Source organism: Leptinotarsa decemlineata, unplaced genomic scaffold (assembly GCF_025532065.1).
Source record: "Leptinotarsa decemlineata unplaced genomic scaffold, Ldec_3_MD MMD2_tig00026363_RagTag_RagTag, whole genome shotgun sequence".
Lineage (NCBI taxonomy): Eukaryota > Metazoa > Arthropoda > Insecta > Coleoptera > Chrysomelidae > Leptinotarsa > Leptinotarsa decemlineata.
Window position 1 is genome coordinate 581,829 of NW_027412706.1, and position 20,472 is coordinate 602,300.

The 20,472-nt window shown below is 34.3% G+C and overlaps 1 protein-coding gene across 1 annotated transcript in view; it reads right to left on the bottom strand.

Moving 5' to 3' along the window:
• The window catches only part of LOC111514574 (kelch-like protein 26), a 55,198-nt gene that overhangs the window by 16,813 nt on the left and 17,913 nt on the right, over positions 1-20,472 (bottom strand). The gene's annotated exons all lie outside the window — the stretch shown is intronic.

The window sequence follows — 20,472 nt, forward strand, 5'->3', positions numbered from 1 at the left end:
TAACAGTGTTAATACACATATTGCCTCCTGGGTTGGAAGAAAATTCACGCATTCCTAGACTTTTTCATTTTTGTTTTTACACACTTTTTATTAGCTTAACTTGTATGTATGTATGTTTGTAACTCTCCTTTTCATTTCATATCGGGATCTGTATTTGACTGAATTATCGACATTATTGCTTGATCTGTTCACGGGCAGATGGTGCTGTACGTAACCTCATTGATATATCGACATTATTGCTTGATATATTTGCGGGCAGATGGCGCTGTACGTGACCTCCTTGATATATCGACATTATTGCTTGATCTATTCGCGGGCAGATGGCGCTGTACTTCATTTGAAAAAAGTTTTTTTTTTCATTAACACGCGAGCCTCCTGCTTTATTTGTAACCCTCCTTTACGCGCCGGCTGGCTTGGGCTTGGTAGCTGATTTTCAGGCTACCTCTCCGGAATCCGAAAATATCAATGGTCATTTTTCTCAACAATATAAGGCTGATTGATCCCAAAGTTTAGATAAAATCAATATAGTTTAAAAAGACTAATAAACACGTTTTTATCGCATACGAAACTAAAAAATCAAAAATAAATATAGTTAAACATCTGAAAAACACGCTTTTAAAGAACATCGAAGCAAAAAGTTAAAAATATTTTTTTAATAAGCTTATTTTGTATATCAAGCGTCTGTCGCTTTTTTCACAATAATACTAGTATTTTTCGTTCTTTATTGTTTCAAGCTTATTTAAAAAAATATTTTCAACCTTTTAGTACGACGTTCTTTGAAAGCGTGTTTTTTAAACTATATTTTCAGTTGAGGAAAAACATGATAGTCATGTGGAACCCGACCTGATGAATAAAGGGCATTGTCCTGCAAAAACAAAATACCTTTGAACTACTTTCCTTTGAACTTTTTCAGCAAATTTGTGAACACGAAGTTCCTCAGGCCTTGGAGTACCAGAATGTCTCCATCTCACCCAATAATCGATTTCTAAATTGGTTTTCTATTTTTTAATTACTAAAAAAAAACGATTCAAAAAGTATATGGCCACAACTACCGATATCGAAAAATAAAAAAGTAACATATAAAAATGTTTCGGTGTTGAATAAATGGCATGTTTTTACTTCGGACGAAGTTGGATTAATTTCAAAAGTAACTTAATCTAACCTAAACCCTAATAATTTACATAGCAATGTCGCTAAGCTGATATACCTAAGCAAGATATACCTAACTTAACATAACTTTAACCCCAATTATCCACGTTGAACGTTGAAACACGTAGAACTTTTATGTTCGTCATCGGGGATTGTCATAATAGACCTTTTATACAGTGCTTTTCAGATAAAAGTATCCACCTTTAATAACTTTTGTAATACTGGTATTTAGGAAAAATCCAAAAACACGTCAATTTATGTTGGAAGGGGCAAGCATTATGGCTTATTTAAACTTACTGGAAAAGCCACCCCCTCACCCCTAGCATCATCCCTTTTTTTTAAATTACTTCTCATATTTTTTATGTAAAATTTGGATACTCCTCTTTGAGCTGATTTCAAAAATGTATAATACTTGTAGGTTAAGGTGGTTAGTTTATGAGATAAACAATTTTTCTTTTAATAGCACAAATTTTACTTATTTTTTACTTTCACCTTATTTGCCTGTAATAAAATGGGTTGTACAACAGTTCAAACTCTTTAATCTGTTTAACTGTGCTATTTATTCTACTTCAAAAATCCAAACAACAAAAAACTCTACTTTTTATTAAAGTTTGACATTGTCAACTAGAATTTGTAGTCACTATTGATAGTGTACTTTGATACATTATTTATTTTGTTTCGCTGAAATGGTTTACTCTTTGCAAGAAATAATTGAAATTGTAGGTTTATACTACCAAAATAATAATTGTGCAAGAGCTGCTGCTAGAATATTTAACGAATTACATGACGGAAGACATGCAACTCATAAGTATGTAATTCAACTGATGGAGAAATTTACCACAACAGGGTCTGTTTGCAATAAAGTGCATAAGCGAGAGGGACTCGTAAATAACGAAGCAATCCAAGTGGCAATTTTAGGGCAAGTCAGCTTAGAGGCTCAACAACCCCAATCGTTGTCAACAATAAGTAGAGCGATCGGTGTTTCATCTTCTACAGTTTTCCGAGTTCTACATAAATTCAAGTACCACCCATACAAAGTTAAGTTGGTGCACGAGTTGAATGAAGATCATTTTGATCGTCGTCTAGAGTTTTGCGAATCAATGACGCAATTTATCAATAACAATCCACAATTGTTAGGTAAACAATATTTGCTTTTCTGATGAATGCTCATTTTCATTAAATGGCTTAGTAAATAGGCATAATTGTAGATATTGGGCTGAAAGTGATCCACATATTATGCGTGAATTCCATACACAACATCCCCAAAAGTTAAACGTTTGGTGTGGTATCCTAGGTGACCACATTGTCGGACCTTTCTTCATCAACGGAAATTTAAATGGTGAATCATATCTTGAGTTACTCAGGGAAGGGGTTGACCCACGTATTACAACAATAATAGAAAATGATGATAACCTTTCCGAAGATTTACTGGTATTTCAACAAGACGGAGCTCCCCCACACTATGCTATGCCTGTCCGACAATTTTTAAACGAAACATTCCCCACTCGTTGGATAGGTAGAAGAGGGCAGATGATGGAGTGGCCACCTAGGTCACCGGATTTAACACCCCTAGACTTCTTTTTCTGGGGGTATTTAAAAACAAAAGTTTATGCTACCCAACCAAAATCTCTGGATGATTTACGAGAGAGGATAGAAAATGAATGTCGACAATTAAATCCAGCCGTATTAAGCAATGTCAGAGAGGCATTTCAAAATAGATTATACCATTGTATGGAAGTGAATGGTACTCATTTTGAACACTTATTGTAACTTCATAATAAATAGCACAGTTAAAAAGATTAAAGAGTTTGAACTGTTGTACAACCCATTTTATTACAGGCAAATAAGGTGAAAGTAAAAAATAAGTAAAATTTGTGCTATTAAAAGAAAAATTGTTTATCTCATAAACTAACCACTTTAACCTACAAGTATTATACATTTTTGAAATCAGCTCAAAGAGGAGTATCCAAATTTTACATAAAAAATATGAGAAGTAATTTAAAAAAAAAGGGATGATGCTAGGGGTGAGGGGGTGGCTTTTCCAGTAAGTTTAAATAAGCCATAATGCTTGCCCCTTCCAACATAAATTGACGTGTTTTTGGATTTTTCCTAAATACCAGTATTACAAAAGTTATTAAAGGTGGATACTTTTATCTGAAAAGCACTGTATAAATATCTTCAAAATCGGTCGTTGGGAAAGTTTTTCGTCGAAATGCTCGAAAATGCACTCCTACCTGAACCTAAGCTCAATTTCTCTTAAACCTAACCGAAAATCGGTCACTAAGTTGAATTCAACTTGAATCTAACCTATCATAATCCAACCTAAACCCTAATCATCGATTTCATTTTCACATTGCCAGATAGAGCTCAACTCTTTCGAAGATTTTATCAATCTGAGAGTTTTATGTGTGTGTTTGTAATAATGACGTATTGTTGACTACTCCTATACAATCAATAATTGTCAAGAAGGAAAATAAAGTTATGACCACCTTCCACAGCGTGGGGTAAGTGATCATTGGATCCGAGAATTATGTGTCCTATGCAGACACGTTGAGATGATAATGACATCTTCCTGCATTTGCCCGGCCAATATTTCTGCTTTCCACCGAGGAAACCATCTTAACAGAGTGGTCTGGATAGAGTCTGCGATTTCGACGATAAAATCCCTATATTTTATACGTTTCTCTCCTCTTGATGGACGATCTTCGTTTCATTCGGAGCTGAAAACTCTACGACGAATATCGTCTTGCTTTGATGGTCGAGAAGAACTATATCAGATTCATTCGCTTGGATGAGCCTGATGGTGGGGAATGAATAGTTCCAATTATTATTATTATTATTACGTTGATTCTGTTAAGGACTTGTCTTTTTGGGTAATCAGAGAGGTATATGTCTGAAGTAAAATACAAATGCCCGTCGTTTCGAGCTTTACTTCAAAACATCACAAACTCAATTTGTTAGAGAGCTTTCATCAACGGAGTCCTAGCGAAGTTGTTGAGAATAGCAATTTTCCATGACATAAGTTCTCTTAAAACCTTTATATTATGTGTTCTGTAAGTAGTTATAAGATTCTTGAAAAATAAGTGTTCCTATGTCAAAAGGGTTAATGTAAGGAAAATATATCAAGCGTAGTGATAATAAAAGAATTACAAGGAAATAAACTTGGAGTATCTTTCTCACTTTCAACAAACAGTTGATACCTAAAGGAAAGCAGTTCTTGCATCAGGTTATGAGCCCAGACCGACAGAATTTGGTAATTGTTTGGTAGTCAGAAAAAGTGAGGTTGAACAATCCAAAAAAAAAGGAACGAAAAAAAAGGCTTCAGAAGACTAAAAATTTAAGGTTCCTCTGTTCGACGGCACAAACTTCTCAAGTTGGAAATTTTGCATGGAGATTTTGCTGGATGAATTGGAACTTTTGGAATATGTACAGTCACCACTTGAGATAGAAACTCCAGCAGCAGGTGCAACGTCAAATGCACTTCAAAGTATACAAGTGCGTAATGCACAAAAACAGAAACAAAACAAAGCCTGCAAAAGAAGAATTGTCACAAAAGTAGCAGACTCCCATCTGGAATACATTCAGGGTAAAGACACTGCTTATGAGATGTGGAAAAGCCTTCAAATTGGCTTTGAGCGAGATAGTCTACCAACGCAATCTAGAATCAGGAAGCAGCTGGAAGCCCTAAAAGCTAACTCTAGGGACAGCTTGTCTAATCACCTTCTCAACTTTGAGAAACTCATTCGAGAATATAAGTCAGCTGGAGTAACACTTTCAGAACAAGAAGTCATTCTTCAGTTGTTTCACTCCCTGCCCTGTAAGGAATAACAAACCGTAATCAGCTCACTTGAAACATTATCACTTGCTAATAGCTCACTCATTACCTTACCAGTGGTGAAAGGCGGATTACTAATGCAACACAAATTCAGTGGGTTGGATTAAAACGTGTTCTTAAATATATAAAAGGTACTTTAAATTATGGGCTATTTTTTCCACGTTCAAGTATTTATACTTTGATTGGATATGCAGATGCAGACTGGGCTGGTGAAATCGACAGGAAGTCTACGTATGGATATCTGTTTGAAACATTTGGAGGTGCAGTTTCATGGAGTACAAAGAAACAAAATACTGTATCTCTGTCCTCAACGGAAGCAGAATATGTCGCATTGAGTCTAGCTGCCTGTGAATCCTTGTGGTTGAAAGGTTTGCTTATAGTTATGGATATACATGTGGATTACCCATTACCAGTCTTTGAGGATAATACCTCATGTATACATTTGTTGACAAAACCAAATGATTTGAAGCTCAAGCATGTAGATGTTAAGTATAATTTTGTTAAAGATCTTGTGTCAAAAATTCAGGTCAGTGTTCAGTATCTTTGTTCGAGAGATCAAAAGGCTGATATTCTCACTAAAGGTCTTACAGCGGCTCATTTTATGAGACTGCGTACATGCAGCTATTGGAGTAATTCCACTTGATTAAATTAGCATGTAAGAATGTTTAATAATTTACGTTTTTTTTTGTTCTGAAAAGGTAAAATTGAAGGTTAGATTATAAGATATAAGATTCTTGAAAAATAAGTGTTCCATGTTGGTTGATATATGTCAAAAGGGTCAATGTAAGAAAAATATATCAAGCGTAGTGATAATAAAATAATTACAAGGAAATAAACTTGGAGTATCTTTCTCACTTTCAACAAACAGTTGATACCTGAAGGAAAGCAGTTCTAGTAATAAACTTTCCAAACCATATTTTCCGAATTAAAATAATCTGCTGCGTAAATCACTACTTTGACACAGAATCGGTTTCAGAATGTCCCGAAGATTTATCTGGATTGCACTTCAGTTACAATGATAATTAAAAAGTACAATTTGTTTTCAAGAAACAAATTACATGGCCTGTACTATAACCACGAGAACATATTGGTGAAGTAATATGTTCTCACGCATAACTGGTTTCGTAATGAGATCTCTGCACATGTACAATCGGATGATTTCAATCGAGACCTCATTGTTTCATTACAATTATTTTCCGTAAGTTGTTATTAGGACAATTACGGTATCGCGGTAAAAAATGCGAATGCAGACCTGGTTCAGATCGATAATTACGGTAATTATTTTTTTCGTCTATATAACAAAAAGAACTGCCCTCTTTATAAGGTATGATAATAATCAGTTGTTCTTTGGGACCCATTTCAAAAATGTCTTCATTTGACTAATATACTGAAAATGATTAAGTTTTGGATAGGCAGCACCAACCGATTTTGAAAAAAAAGTCACATTTATTGACGTATTTTGCCGTGTAGCAGCGGTCTCCCTTGTTTCCAGAGTTACAGCCCTCCAAATTTTGGAAAATTGCACCATTTCAGCCAATTTTTTCATAATAAAGCATATAGAAAAACACAAGTATTTATTTATTCACTGATTCATTTATTCACCATGGTTACCTTAAAATCTTATTTCACGTTCTTTGACACTTTTCACTTTAATAATCAAAATTTTTCATATGAAAAACCTGATTTAACAACGGATTAAGTTTTTGGTAGCAACCCTCCATTGGCGTGAGCGATTTATAAAAGTCTCAATCATGACTTTTACCGATATTTGAAATTTAGTCATAGTGAGAGAGAATTTAATGCTCTATTTAATTCAAGTTGGAGTGTTTGCAGCAACAATACCTACGTTGTACCAATTGCAATGAAGAATGCAAATTGAAACATGATACTTTTCTGTATAGATGTAACAAAACACGGAAAGTGAAGGTATTGGAGAAAAATGACAAAATCATTAGTTGTAACTTTACTAAAACTGACCGAAAAAACACCCATTTTTATTGCCGCCCAACATTGGGTAATACTGTTCATTGCATATTTTTGTTTATTCCACATCCTTGAATGAAGTTCATAATGAATTAGTTAAACATAGGCGCAGCAGCTGTGACTGATTGGAGAAAATATTGCAGGGAAGTGAAATAAATATCTGTTTTCCGTTGATCCTGATGTTGTTTGTCAATCATAATCATAATGTTTATTTCATCCACAACATTCATACACAAATGTAAACAATAGAAATTACTTACATCCTGCAAGAAATATATCGGACTAGTCAGCTACATAAAAAAGTAAAACAAAAGACAAATGTAAAGTTTTGTCATAACACATTAAAATGTATAGAATGTATGTATTTAAGTAAATAAAATGTATACCACAGCCATTATATTAATATGTAATCATCTTGGAATTTAAGGAATTCACCCACCGTGTAGAATATATTGCTGTAGAGAAACGAATGCAAATCAGATTTAAACCTCATTTTACTAGTATGTAGTAGTATCAATAAAAGTTTTTATTTTATTGAAACATTTTATGCCAATATAATTTGGTGAGTTTTTGCCCGTCGATAATCTAGAAAATAATTCATGAACGTTATATTTTTTACGTGTATTATGTCCATGAATGTCACTATTCGTGACAAACATAAATTCATTTTCTTTCACATACCTTATCAATTGGAATATGTAAAGGCATGGAAGTGTCAGGACTTGAATTTGATGGAATAGAGGTTAACAGGTTTCTCGTGGATGAGCTCTGAAAATTGCTCTCAATACTTTTTTCTGTGAAATGAATGCCTTACCAACGTGTGCTGAAGAGCCCCAGAACAACAAGCCAGAACAACACTGATTGCGCCAATCCAAAATAAATTAACCTTAAGACTTCGATAGAAAGTTTCTCTGAGATTTTTTATTATATATGAGATGGTGCTTAGCTTTGAACATACTGTCATTATATGCGGTTCCCACGTCATTTTTATTTCTAGAGTTGGACCAAGAAATTTCATACTTTCCTTGCTGAGAACTGAACTTCCATTCAGGCGTAAGTATAAATCATAATCAATCGTGACATTCTTCGGTAAGAATCGCATGTAATGTGTTTTGGCTGCATTTAATGCAAGGCCATTGTCACTGCAATAATTATTTAGTTGTGCCGATACTATGTTACTATCAGTAACTAGGTTCTCTAAATTTTTGTTAGACATGAGAAAATTTATGTAATCGGCGTATAATATTATACGATTAGAGGCAGTACACGTGCAAGATATATCATTGACAAAGATAATAAAAAACAAAGGACCCAGAATTGATCCTTGCGGGACTCCAGAGGAGATTTGCTTTTGCTCGAATTTGACACCTTCCACTACTGTACGCTGTTGTCGATCATTTAAGTAAGAGGAGGCCCAGTTGCGGGCAACTGCTCGAACTCCAATAAATTCAAGATTAATGAGAAGTAACTGGTGATCTATCATGTCGAAGGCGCGGCTCAAGTCATTGAATAGCCCTAAAACGTTATTTTTATCATTGAGTGCATATAAATGAATTGAATGCACTCCAATATTTCAGTATTTGTGGATTTTTGTTTTCTGAATCCATTTTGGAAATTTGAAAGTAGCTTGAATTTTTCTAAATAGTTCGATAATGTTGTTGAATACGCTGATTCAAATATCTTTGCAATCTGACAATGTGCAATCAGCACAATGATTAGCTGTGTAAATATTTTTTTTTTATTTATCATAAATGGATATATGCTGTGTGTTCAAAAAATTAGGTAAATTTTAATTTTTCTCAAAAACTATTTATTTATTCATCAATTTCAATTTTGTCTCATTCAAATTAGTCCCCCTCAGATACAATGCATTTGTGCCATTGTTTTTTTAATCCTCGAAGCATTTCTGACGAACTTTTTGGTTTGTCCTTGGGCTCTCTGCGATTCATTTTGTATCTCCTCAATCGTCGCAAAAGCCGTCCTTTCATGGGTCTGTTCAATCTTAAATACAGGAAAAAGTCGCAGGGGGGTAAATCTGGTGAACGTAACATCACTCGTCGCTGAGAGGGCGCTACCACATATTTTTCAAATGAAAAGGTGGATGTGGTGATACCTCGTTTAATAGATACTTAGATTTGCTATACATTTTTTTTTTATTTTTGGAAATCGGATTATTCACCCCTGAGTAATGGAGAGTTTTATATTCGTTTTAAGAATTTGCAAACCAACACCAAACGCCATATCTTCAAGAAACAATGTATTCAAAAGTCACTCAGTTCATTCCAATAAATGTTCAGAATTGTTATAGTCGAAGTAACCGATATAGTAATCTTAAAGTTGTCGGCGAAGTCAAAAGCCAAAAAAACCAATACAAAGGAATTATGCCGCAACGAATTAGTCCACGTGGACTGAAGAATTGGCAGTTTGTATTGGATAATTTTCACTAACCGAGTTTTATGATTGGCTGAAGAGTCATAAACTTAACTATATTTCTAGACTAGGACAGTCGCAAAGTGCGTGACCTAAGCAAACTTACGCTTTTTTGCATTTCAATTATTATTGTATATTGTGACACTTAACGACATCTAGTGGCGAGTAGTGGTACTATGTACTATCTTTTTCAGCTACCCGCTAGGTGGCATTAGGCGTAATTAAATATTTGGAATTACCGCGTTGGTTCGAGAAAGTTCTGGTTCTAGCTAGTGTATTCCGATCACCTCGAGATGACAGTAAAAATTGCATATAAAAAGGCTAGCGGCGCAACTGCGAGTTATTCTGCGTAGGAAAGACGAAGGAAGCGAAACTGTCTGTTGTGAAATAAAGTAACACCCGCCAATAAAACTATTTTGATTTGACTTATTGTTTTTATCTGTGATTTGTTAGTATGGAAAAGAAGCTAAAAATCGACAGTGAATGCAGAACGTTCCAAGAAAAATGGAACTATCAGTATTTTGTGATTGAGTCCAGTAATAAGGCGCTATGTTCAATTTGTAATGAAACCATAGCTGTTCTCAAAGACTATAACAATAAACGACACTATGAATCGAAACATCTTCAAAGTTACTCCAAATATACAGGAAGTTTACGGAAGGAAAAATTTGAAGCTTTGAATCTTTGTTTACCAAAGCGAATACTGAACAAGAGTCTGCAACTCGCGCCAGCTTTCGTGTGGCTCTTGAAATCAGAAAACGTGGCAAACCATTCACCGATGGAGAAATGATAAAAGAATGCTTGATTGCAGTAGCTGAAGAAATATGCCCCGAAAAGGTAAATTTATTTAAAAGTGCCAGTTTGTCAGCAAACACCGTGACTCGAAGGGTGCAAGACATCGCAGAAAATATATCATCTCAACTGTCTGACAAAAATGGACATCATGAGTGGTTTTCTCTAGCATTGGATGAGTCAACGGATGTGTCAGATACTGCTCAGGTGTTGATTTTTATTCGCGGAGTAGAGAAAAGCTATGAAGTGTATGAAGAACTTCTTGATATTGATAGTATTCACGGCACGACAAATGGGGCAGATATTTTTAAGGGAGTTGAAAATGCCATTAATAAAAAGAACCTTCGATGGAGAAATCTGAAATTTATAACAAGTAATGGAGGCAAAAATAAAGGAGTGGTTGCACTTGTGTCAAAGGCTGTAGAAAATGATGATAGTTCAAAACCATTAGTCTTACATTGTATCATTCATCAACAGTCCTTGTGCAGAAAATGTTTGGATATGTCTGAAGTTCAGTCATATAAGTTGTTAACTTCATCAGATCCACTAGGCTGAATCACCGACAATTCTGCGATTTTATTCAACATATTGGAGAAAATGATTCAACATATCATACCGCCGTACGCTGGCTTAGTTGCGGAAAAGTCCTTAAGCGCTTTTTTGAACTTCGAGCAGAGATCGAAATTTTTTTAAATGAGAAGCAGCGCCCTTTTGCCGATTTAGAAAATAGTGAATGGATGTGGAAGTTAGCCTTCTATGTCGACTTGACAAATCATATGAACGAACTGAATTTGAGATTGCAAGGAGAAAATCAGCTTCTCCCTGATTTATACACCAATATCAAATCCTTCAGGCAGAAAATAATACTATTTCAATCGCAATTACGTAAAAAATGTTTCACACATTTTGAAACATGTGAAATTTTCAGCCACACTACAGAGACTGAATTTCCCGTCAATTTTGCAATCGAAACTTTGAGTGCTTTGAAGATAAATTTTGATACTCGTTTTTCAGATTTTGATGTCATTGCGAATGAAATTAAGCTCTTTCAAAATCCTTTTGATTCTGACATTGAAACCCTGGCTCCGGAAGTCCAAATGGAAATTATTGATTTACGGTGCAGTGATATGCTTAAGAACAAATATCAAAATTCATCTTTGTTGGAATTTCATAAGAGTCTTCCACTGGAACAATTTGATAATTTGCATACATTTGCTAGTGGGTTGTTTTCTGTTTTTGGTACTACTTACTTGTGTGAGAAAACGTTTTCCAAGATGAAGTACACAAAGAATGTTTACAGATCTCAATTAACCGATGAGTATCTTAAATCTCTTTTGATAATTGGTACAAGTAGAATTGATCCACAACTACAAAGTATTGTCGGTGGAAAATCACAATAACATAAATCTCATTAGTGTTTTTGTTTTACTGTGATTAATTTCAATTATTTGTTAGTTATTAATATGCTTAAACTTAGATACTTAAGTTAAGTTTTCTTTGTCATCATTTCTGTCGTTAAGGTTTACCTTGCAAGTAAATAAAACCGAGTAATTATCATTCTGTTTTCTTCTTCAACTTATCACAGCAATAGTAACAACAATTAGGTAATCATTGGCTGTCGCGGATCAAATTGATGACAGTAAATCATTGGTTGTCACGGGCCGGATTGATGACAATGGCGGGCCAGATTTGGTCCGCGGGCCGTAGTTTGGAGACCCCTGAACTATACCATTGACTCCCTGACAATAATGAATTTATTTCGTACATTATGTTCCTATGGTAATGTCGTTACAAGAACCTCTCTTTATATCTACAGTTCTAGAATGAACTGTATCGTTCACTTCAGATGTCACGTATCCCCTCAAAAACATCTAGAGGCGTCATATAAAGTGATCTAGTGGACCAGTGATACAACACTATTGTCATTCTTATCAAAAAGTACTAAAAATAATACCTTTTCTTGAGTCAATTTTGACCGACCTTGATAATACCTTATCCCATTCACTCATTTTCTAATCAAACCTACTTTGCTGAAATAAACCGAAACAAACCACATGAACTCACCGTGGAAAGTAATAACTATCTAATAATGTATCACTGAATTATAACAAATGATTGCTTTTACATGATAAACATTTTTCAATCATATTTAGTTTTGTTTACTTTCTCTCGAGATCTTGAAAGAACCGAAGGTCGCCTAGCCAAACAGGAAATTAGTAGTGAGAGGTTTTATGTTGACAATATCTCAACTAGCCAGATAGGAATTGAATTTTACCAACATTACCTCAGAATGTCAAGTCAATGTAAAATCGTTCAAAGAGTACCATTTTGCAAGATAACAAACAATTATGACATGAAAACAACTATTTATGACTGAGGTAAAAACAGTTATTTATACAGGGTGTCCCTGGACTTCCTCTTTTCCTCTCGGGAATGTATAGATGGGGTCAAAATATCACCAGTACTTCATATAACTTTTCCTAAAATCCTTCGTTACCAAGTAACGGGCCCTCGAAGTTACAAAATGAAAAATGTTTTTCTTTGATAACTTTTCAAGTGAATATTCAAAATCATCCAAATTTTGGTAATTAACTAAACAAATGAATTCCTTCGATGAGCTTTCATGCAGGAGTCAGTTGTTTTGCTACAAAGTCAGGAACGGACTACCTCCGATGGTCCACACCCCAAAACTTTGAAATGACAGATATTTTTCAATATTTTTCAACAAATTAAGGTTACTTGGACAATTTTATGAATAAAAGTACTCGTGTGGAAAGTCGATCGGAGCAACGAGTCTTGATAAAAATGTAGTTTCACTCGACGACATCAAACCCGCTCGTCCACCATTATTTGAAATGAATAATTATCAAAGCAGAAATAATAATGATAACGTTAATTCAACAACATTTATCCTGAGATGTCTACCATTATTCGAAAATATTAGTTTTTAAGGAAAATGGAAATGATAGGTAAAATGTTCATAACGAATTTTTATAATGCAAACACGTTTAACTAACGAAACTCAAGAGCCTCAAGAGCAAACAGAAATGAAAAATCCGCTACAGAAACTGCTCGATATGACCACCTTCTCTCTCTATACATTTTCTTAGTCTGCGAAGACACCCTCTCTGTACTTGAAATAGCATTCCAGGGTCGTTTCGTATGGCTTCACAATGTAATGTTATTCTATTCAACAATGCATCTCTTGTGTGAATAGGTGTAGCGTAAACAAGGCTTTTTAGATGCCCCCACAGAAAGAAATCCAATGGATTTAAATCCGGAGACCGCGATGGCCATGAATATGGCCCACCTCTACCAATCCATCTATTGTGGAAAATATGGTTCAGATGGTCACGCACAATCAAACTGAAATGAGGAGGAGCGCCATCATGCATAAACCACATATCTCTTCGGGTTTGCAATGGAACATGTTCCAAAAGTCCATTCAAATCGTTCTGAATGAACTCCAAATAACGTTCTCCATTCAATCGGTCCTGTAGAACGAATGGTCCTATAAGATGGTTTCCTATGATACCAGCCCAAACATTCACGTTGAATTTCCGTTGGTGTTTGGTTTGCAATATCCCATGGGGATTTTCTTCGGCCCATATATGGAGATTATGAGAGTTGATAACTCCATCTCTACTGAAACCTGCTTCATCAGTGAATAAAACTCGATTAATAAAAGTCATATCCTCTCTTTGCCTATCCATGAACCAATTGGCATATTCCAGTCGTGCTGGAAAATCTTGAGGTGTCATGGCATGTACCTTCTGGATGTGAAATGGGTGGAGCAGTTGTTCCCTAATTATTCTATGAATAGTGGACTTGGATGTATGGAACTGTTCTGATAGATTTCTGATGCTCATTGAAGGATCATCAGCGACGGCTTCCAAAATATTTTCCTCCAATACAATGGTACGTACAGTCCTAGGAGCGCCCTCACCACCTCGTTTTGGCAAAACTGTACCTACAATAATATCGAAATAAAACAACGTGCTCAAATTAATTATCAATCATTACATACCTGTCTCCCTCAAGCTGCGATCGACACGCTCGAATGTTTCTCTTGACGGTACCGTTCGATTGGGAAAATGCTCGGAATACAGACGACGAGCTTCTGCAGCATTACAAAATGCTCGTCCATAAAATACATGCATATCTGCATATTCATTGAATGTAAACTGTTAGGCCATATCAAAAAAATTCAAAATATCCTATAGAATATTGACAATACAATGATAGTCATATGACAACGCACCACTCAACAAAACAAAATCGCATTCCAGTTTCTCATTTTTTATCAAAACTTTCTAAAAGGTTTTTTTGTCAACATGTCAACATTTGAAACATTCGAATGTTGAGTTTCATGAGATTCAGATAACTTATCAACACGAAACGTGATTATTCCACACGTATTATGTACATACAAAATATGGAATGAATTCAATATTTCATAGTAGAGTAGCTTGTTAGTTTAAAAACACCACGAATCTACAGAACTTGATATTTCTTTTGAAAAAATATCTGCTATCACAATTGTGACTTAAACTTCCATATAGGTACTGTACTTTTTGTTTACGACTTCATTTTAGCATACTTTGTATTATTCCTGTTATAAATGTTGTTGAATTAACGTTATCATTATTATTTCTGCTTTGATAATTATTCATTTCAAATAATGGTGGACGAGCGGGTTTGATGTCGTCGAGTAGAACTACATTTTTATCAAGACTCGTTGCTCCGATCGACTTTCCACACGAGTACTTTTATTCATAAAATTGTCCAAGTAACCTTATTTTGTTGAAAAATATTGAAAAATATCTGTCATTTCAAAGTTTTGGGGTGTGGACCATCGGGGGTAGTCCGTTCCTGACTTTGTAGCAAAACAACTGACTCCTGCATGAAAGCTCATCGACGGAATTCATTTGTTTAGTCAATTACCAAAATTTGGATGATTTTGAATATTCACTTGAAAAGTTATCAAAGAAAAACATTTTTCATTTTGTAACTTCGAGGGCCCGTAACTTGGTTACGAAGACTTTTAGGAAAAAAAGTTATATGAAGTACTGGTGATATTTTGACACCAATTATACATTCCCGAGAGGAAAAGAGGAAGTCCAGGGACACCCTGTATAATTTTAATATTCTTTTGAATCTTAACTCAAATTGGTTCTTGCTGCATTGCAAAAATTATTACTAGAAGATACAACAAACACATTTTCAATACATTTTTGCTCTAAATTGAATGATAAATCATTTCAAAACCAGTTATAGGAAAGACAAAAACCCCTAAAAACCCAACCCAGATGTTTCAACGGACGTCGAAGCTTACTAATTTTAGAATACTAACGATATTTATTTATACGGTTCATATTATGTTCATATTATATATATAACATATATATAACTAACATTATTAGTTGACATACTCTTTATAAATAGTAGATATAAATTTAAATAGAAGTAGTTGTTAGAGGTTTTTGTTAAAGTTAGTTTATAAATACAGTCAATTAAGTTTAATTCAATTATTTTTACATAAAGTATGAAAATCATTTGAAATGCCTTTTGTTAATTGTTCACACTGATAAGTGTAAACAAAGTGATAAAATCAGGAATGTTATTCCACATGAACGAATTTTTCCAAAGGAAAGAGTTCTTAAACAGTGAAGTTCGAGGTGTACTGAGAACTCAAAACGATGAGCAGCCACAGTCCGTCGCGTAATTCTGATATGTATCGCTCTTGTTGTAATCACATGTACCAAGTCAGTTGAAAGTTTTAGTGAAAGTATCTATAGAAAAAAGACAAATCTCCAACCTTTCTTCGATGTTCCAGACTATCAAGGTTGCGCGTCTCCAATCAGGCAGATGGCTCTTTTCTGGATGGAATCCAGTAACTTCATGGTATGCTTAGGGCGCTTCATACATGAGAACAATACTCCAAAGGTCTGATCTGAGCTTCATGAAGCATCAAAAGTTGCTGAGGTGTGTACAGTTTTCTGGTTCAGAACAGTGTTCCAAGTATAGTACCAATATTTACTTATGAATATGATTAAATAAATAGTTGATGAAAATGTTGTTTTAAAATATAAAAAAGGACTAGAAAAAATAAAGAAAACATTTGCAAGGACGAATATTCTTTACAATAAAAAAAATCAGTAAAAAACTTGTCTGCAATTATTGATCTGATCAAAAGGCAAGCTGAATTTTCTGCGAGACGACGGAAAACAGAAGAAGAATATATTTATTGAAATAGGTAATCCTAATACACAATATTATATAAAACATATTACTAACATAGAAATTGAAAATGATTATAAAAAAAAACTTAAAATGTAGATATAGTTCAAAATTGAAAATAAACATTTTTAGTTTGAAAAATAACGACATTTGCCGTTAAAAATACATTGCAATATAGGTGCAGCTCCAATACAATGATAAAAAGAATAAAAACAACATACAAATACTATATTTATTAATATTATCTTACCAAGTATTATTCTATTTAGCATTATGGATGGATTTCAATAACACTTTATTAAAAATACTTAATGATGGACTAGATTTAATTTCATTTGGTAATTTATTGTATGCATCAAACCCTTTGAAAAATAAAGAATTCATGCCACTTCTCCTATTTGTTCTGCATAAATGCAAATTAGCATGATTTCTTGTGGCATATTTGTGAACTTCTGAATTTAAACTAACAAATTTAGAAAAATATGAAGGTGATAAGTTATTCAGAATTTTATATATAAATGTCATAGTTAAGTAATACAACCGTACAGAAACTGGTAGCCACCGCAAAGTTTGAAACATAATTCCGATTTCAGTGAATCTATTCACTTTCTGTACAATTTGCATACCGCGATTTTAAAGTTTTTGTAATTGAGATGTTTGATTTAGATTAAACAAGAAAATAATAGAAGCACAGTAATCAGAATGTGGTTGGATAATCGCATTGTACACAGTAATTTTATACTGAGTGGATACATTACTAGAAATTCTTGCAAAGAAGTATAGTTTTTCAGATATTTTTTTACATATATATAATCGAGATGATTGCCAAAAAGTAACAAATTATCTAACTGGAATGATACATGACACCATTTCAATATTTTCATTATCGATTTGCAGATTTATTTCATTTAAATCAAGGTTGTTCCATTTATAGTTTGTTGTAATAATCATTCCTTTAGTTTTCGTTTTGTTCAGTTTTAATTTATTTGCCATGAGGTACTCATTTACATCCTACAATGCAGCATTCATTTTATCAATAGCTGTACCTAAGCTTGTATCGTAGCATGCAAAGAGTGTATCATCTGCAAATAAATTTACAAAATCAACATTTATGAACAAGTTCATGTCGTTTAAGTATAAGATAAAAAGCAGATGTCCTAAGACGCTACCCTGCGGCACACCTATATGTATATCCAATTCCTAATCTTAATCCGTTATTGTATCTCGTTTTATGCAAAAAGACAGTAAAATTTGAATTCATGTCTTTTTGAAAAGTCGAAGATTTACAAATATTCTCCGTGAATTTACGTTTCATAATTGCATCAGTTGGTATTCTATCAACGTTTTTGAAATGATAACTTGCTTTATTCATCACAATCACAGAGTTATGTGGAATGAGGACTAACGTTTGCTCAAAATAGTCTATAAATACATTGCGGTTCGTGTTTTGATGATAATCGCAGGAATGCTTTGACTTAAACATTAGTGAACCGCCCTCAACTAAACCATCTACACTTCTAGTGCGGGTAAAAATCAGTTGCTTTTCTTTTCCAGGAGGCTACTGATATCCCGTATATTTCATTCTGGTAGGATCCAGTACTAGTTGATCAATTCCATATTGCAAAAACATAGATTTAATTTTTTTCACATTAAAACTGTTATTCAAGAAATCTAAATTAAAATCTCCTACAAGAATGCAACGCTTATCATTGACAAAGATATCATCAAAGATATTTTCCAGGTTTTCTATGAATATAGAATTCGAGCTAGATGGAGAATGATAAAGACAATCCACTAACCATTGACATACACCAAAATTTACTCTTATGACCTTACACCAGTAATTGTCTTTCAAAATGTAAGTCTTCTTTGTTGAACACTGTATACCATCCGGATGGTATAACACTTGTTCCATGAAAAAACGGTAAATCAGCTGTTTTGGACTTCATTTGTGTAGATACACTAGATACTTGCCATGTTCTTCTACTTCTGCAAAAGCCGGTGCTGTTGCCTCATTAGGAGAAAGTTATAAACTACGGAAATATCAGAATTTGAGAAATGATATCTTTCGCCTGATAGCTGTTGAGTTTTTGGCTCTGAAGTATCACTTTTCATGAATGAAATTGAAAAAAGATAACGAAACCCACGATTCGAGAGAACCATCTTTTCTCATTCAAAAAATTAGTCTAGCCATCCAAAGGGGAAATGCGGGTTTGTTTTTTGGTACCCTTCTTGAAAACCAACTGCATAACGAAATGAAAGGTAATAACAAACCACTTCATGGAATTGAAACAAAAGCAAATGAATAAAAAAATACTTTAATCTCAGTAATGTATCAATGTAATCCAATGTTTATAAAACATGAGATCCAATGTTTATCAAACACAAGATTATTGGTATATTTGAAGAAGGATGAATACATTAAAGATATCAATACTAGTATTTCTAATATGGAGGGTGCTTCAATCAAAACGTTCGCAGAAGTCATTAAAGAATTGTGGTCAAAAGATTCATTTGATAGAGTAGTAAATACAGCCTTTTGAAAGAGTCAGATTCAAAGTTTTGCCCCTTGATTCATAGGTCATGCCTATCGATTCATGAGTCATGCCCATCAATTCGCACAGGAGCTTCTTCATTATCTTTTTGAAGGTTTACATGAGGACGTTAATAGAATGAATGAGAAACCTAAACCGAGATTGACGAAAAATTGTGCGACAGCGCAAAAGCACAAGAGTCATGACTCAAATATTTGAGGATGTATAACTTTGAGATTGTAGATAATTTCGTTGGTCAATCAAAATCCATGATGAAGTGTGGACACTCATCAGTAACCTTAGATCCTTTCTAGGTTTTGTCTCTCCCCATACCACAGAGAACTGTCCAATTAAGTTTGTCGCAATGCATGGATTCCTTCACAAGAGATGAAACTTTGGATGGGAATAAAAAACTGACGTGTTCGAAAGGCAAGGAAAGGAGAAAATGCACAAAGTCCCTATCAGTCCATAATTTTTCCTGTATTTAAGTGATTCATTTAAAAATTCTCTCCAACAGAAATATTTAGAGAGAAATTAAATGTTCTATATCTGTAGAGTAGGGAGGGTGAGTGTAGGCTCACAGCACTTAGGCCACATGTTACCCATTGTACATCCTTCCAAGGAGTTGTCCTCCTAGGTCATCGTCCATCCTGTCCTTTCCAGGAAGGTGGACAGGTCACTAGGAGACATCTCCTTCATATCGGCAGATGTAGGCCAAGACTCGCCGAACAAACACTCTCTTATTGATGATAACTCCTGACACTCGCATAAGATATGCCTGGCGCCAGCTTCCAAGTGATCCTTGCAAGACTGCATCCTTTGATTCCATCCCATCTCTGTAGGGATTGAGCATGGGTATGAGGTTTGGCTAGTTCCGCAATGGGCTTGTTTCATGATTTTTGGTTTACAGTTCATTTGGTACTAATTTCAAATTGAAAAATAGTGTACTTAGTTTCAGCTCTCTAAATAGCGTTGTTTTCCCGTAATTAATTATTAAAAATCGGATTTTCTAGGCCCGTGACGTCACGGGCCTAGTCCCGCTTCTTGTTCGATTGACCAATGGGAACAATACAAATAATGAACATTGCCAAATTGTAAAATTCACGGAGCGTTCAACAGTTTCTGATTCATTCGTGATTCAAATTAAAATCACACTCACTTTCCACAACTAAATCTAAGAAGAAAGTTAAGAAATGCATTGGAAGAGAGAATTAATTATAAATGGGATCCAAATAACACAAAACGTAATAAAAACGTTATTTTTGAAATATCTCCAGCAGTAGACATTTTCATGTCGATATCACAGAAATGTTAATAATGGAAGTGTATACGAACCCGTTAACGTTTAAATTCATGAAAAATTTCTCCCTATGAAATAAAATGTACTCGAAAACTATGGTTCTAAATATAATTTAACGAGCTATATTTTTAAATGGTTCTCGAAGGCTCATGAACCCTAATAAAATAAATCAATCATGCATTCATGCCATGCACCCACCAAAAATAAGA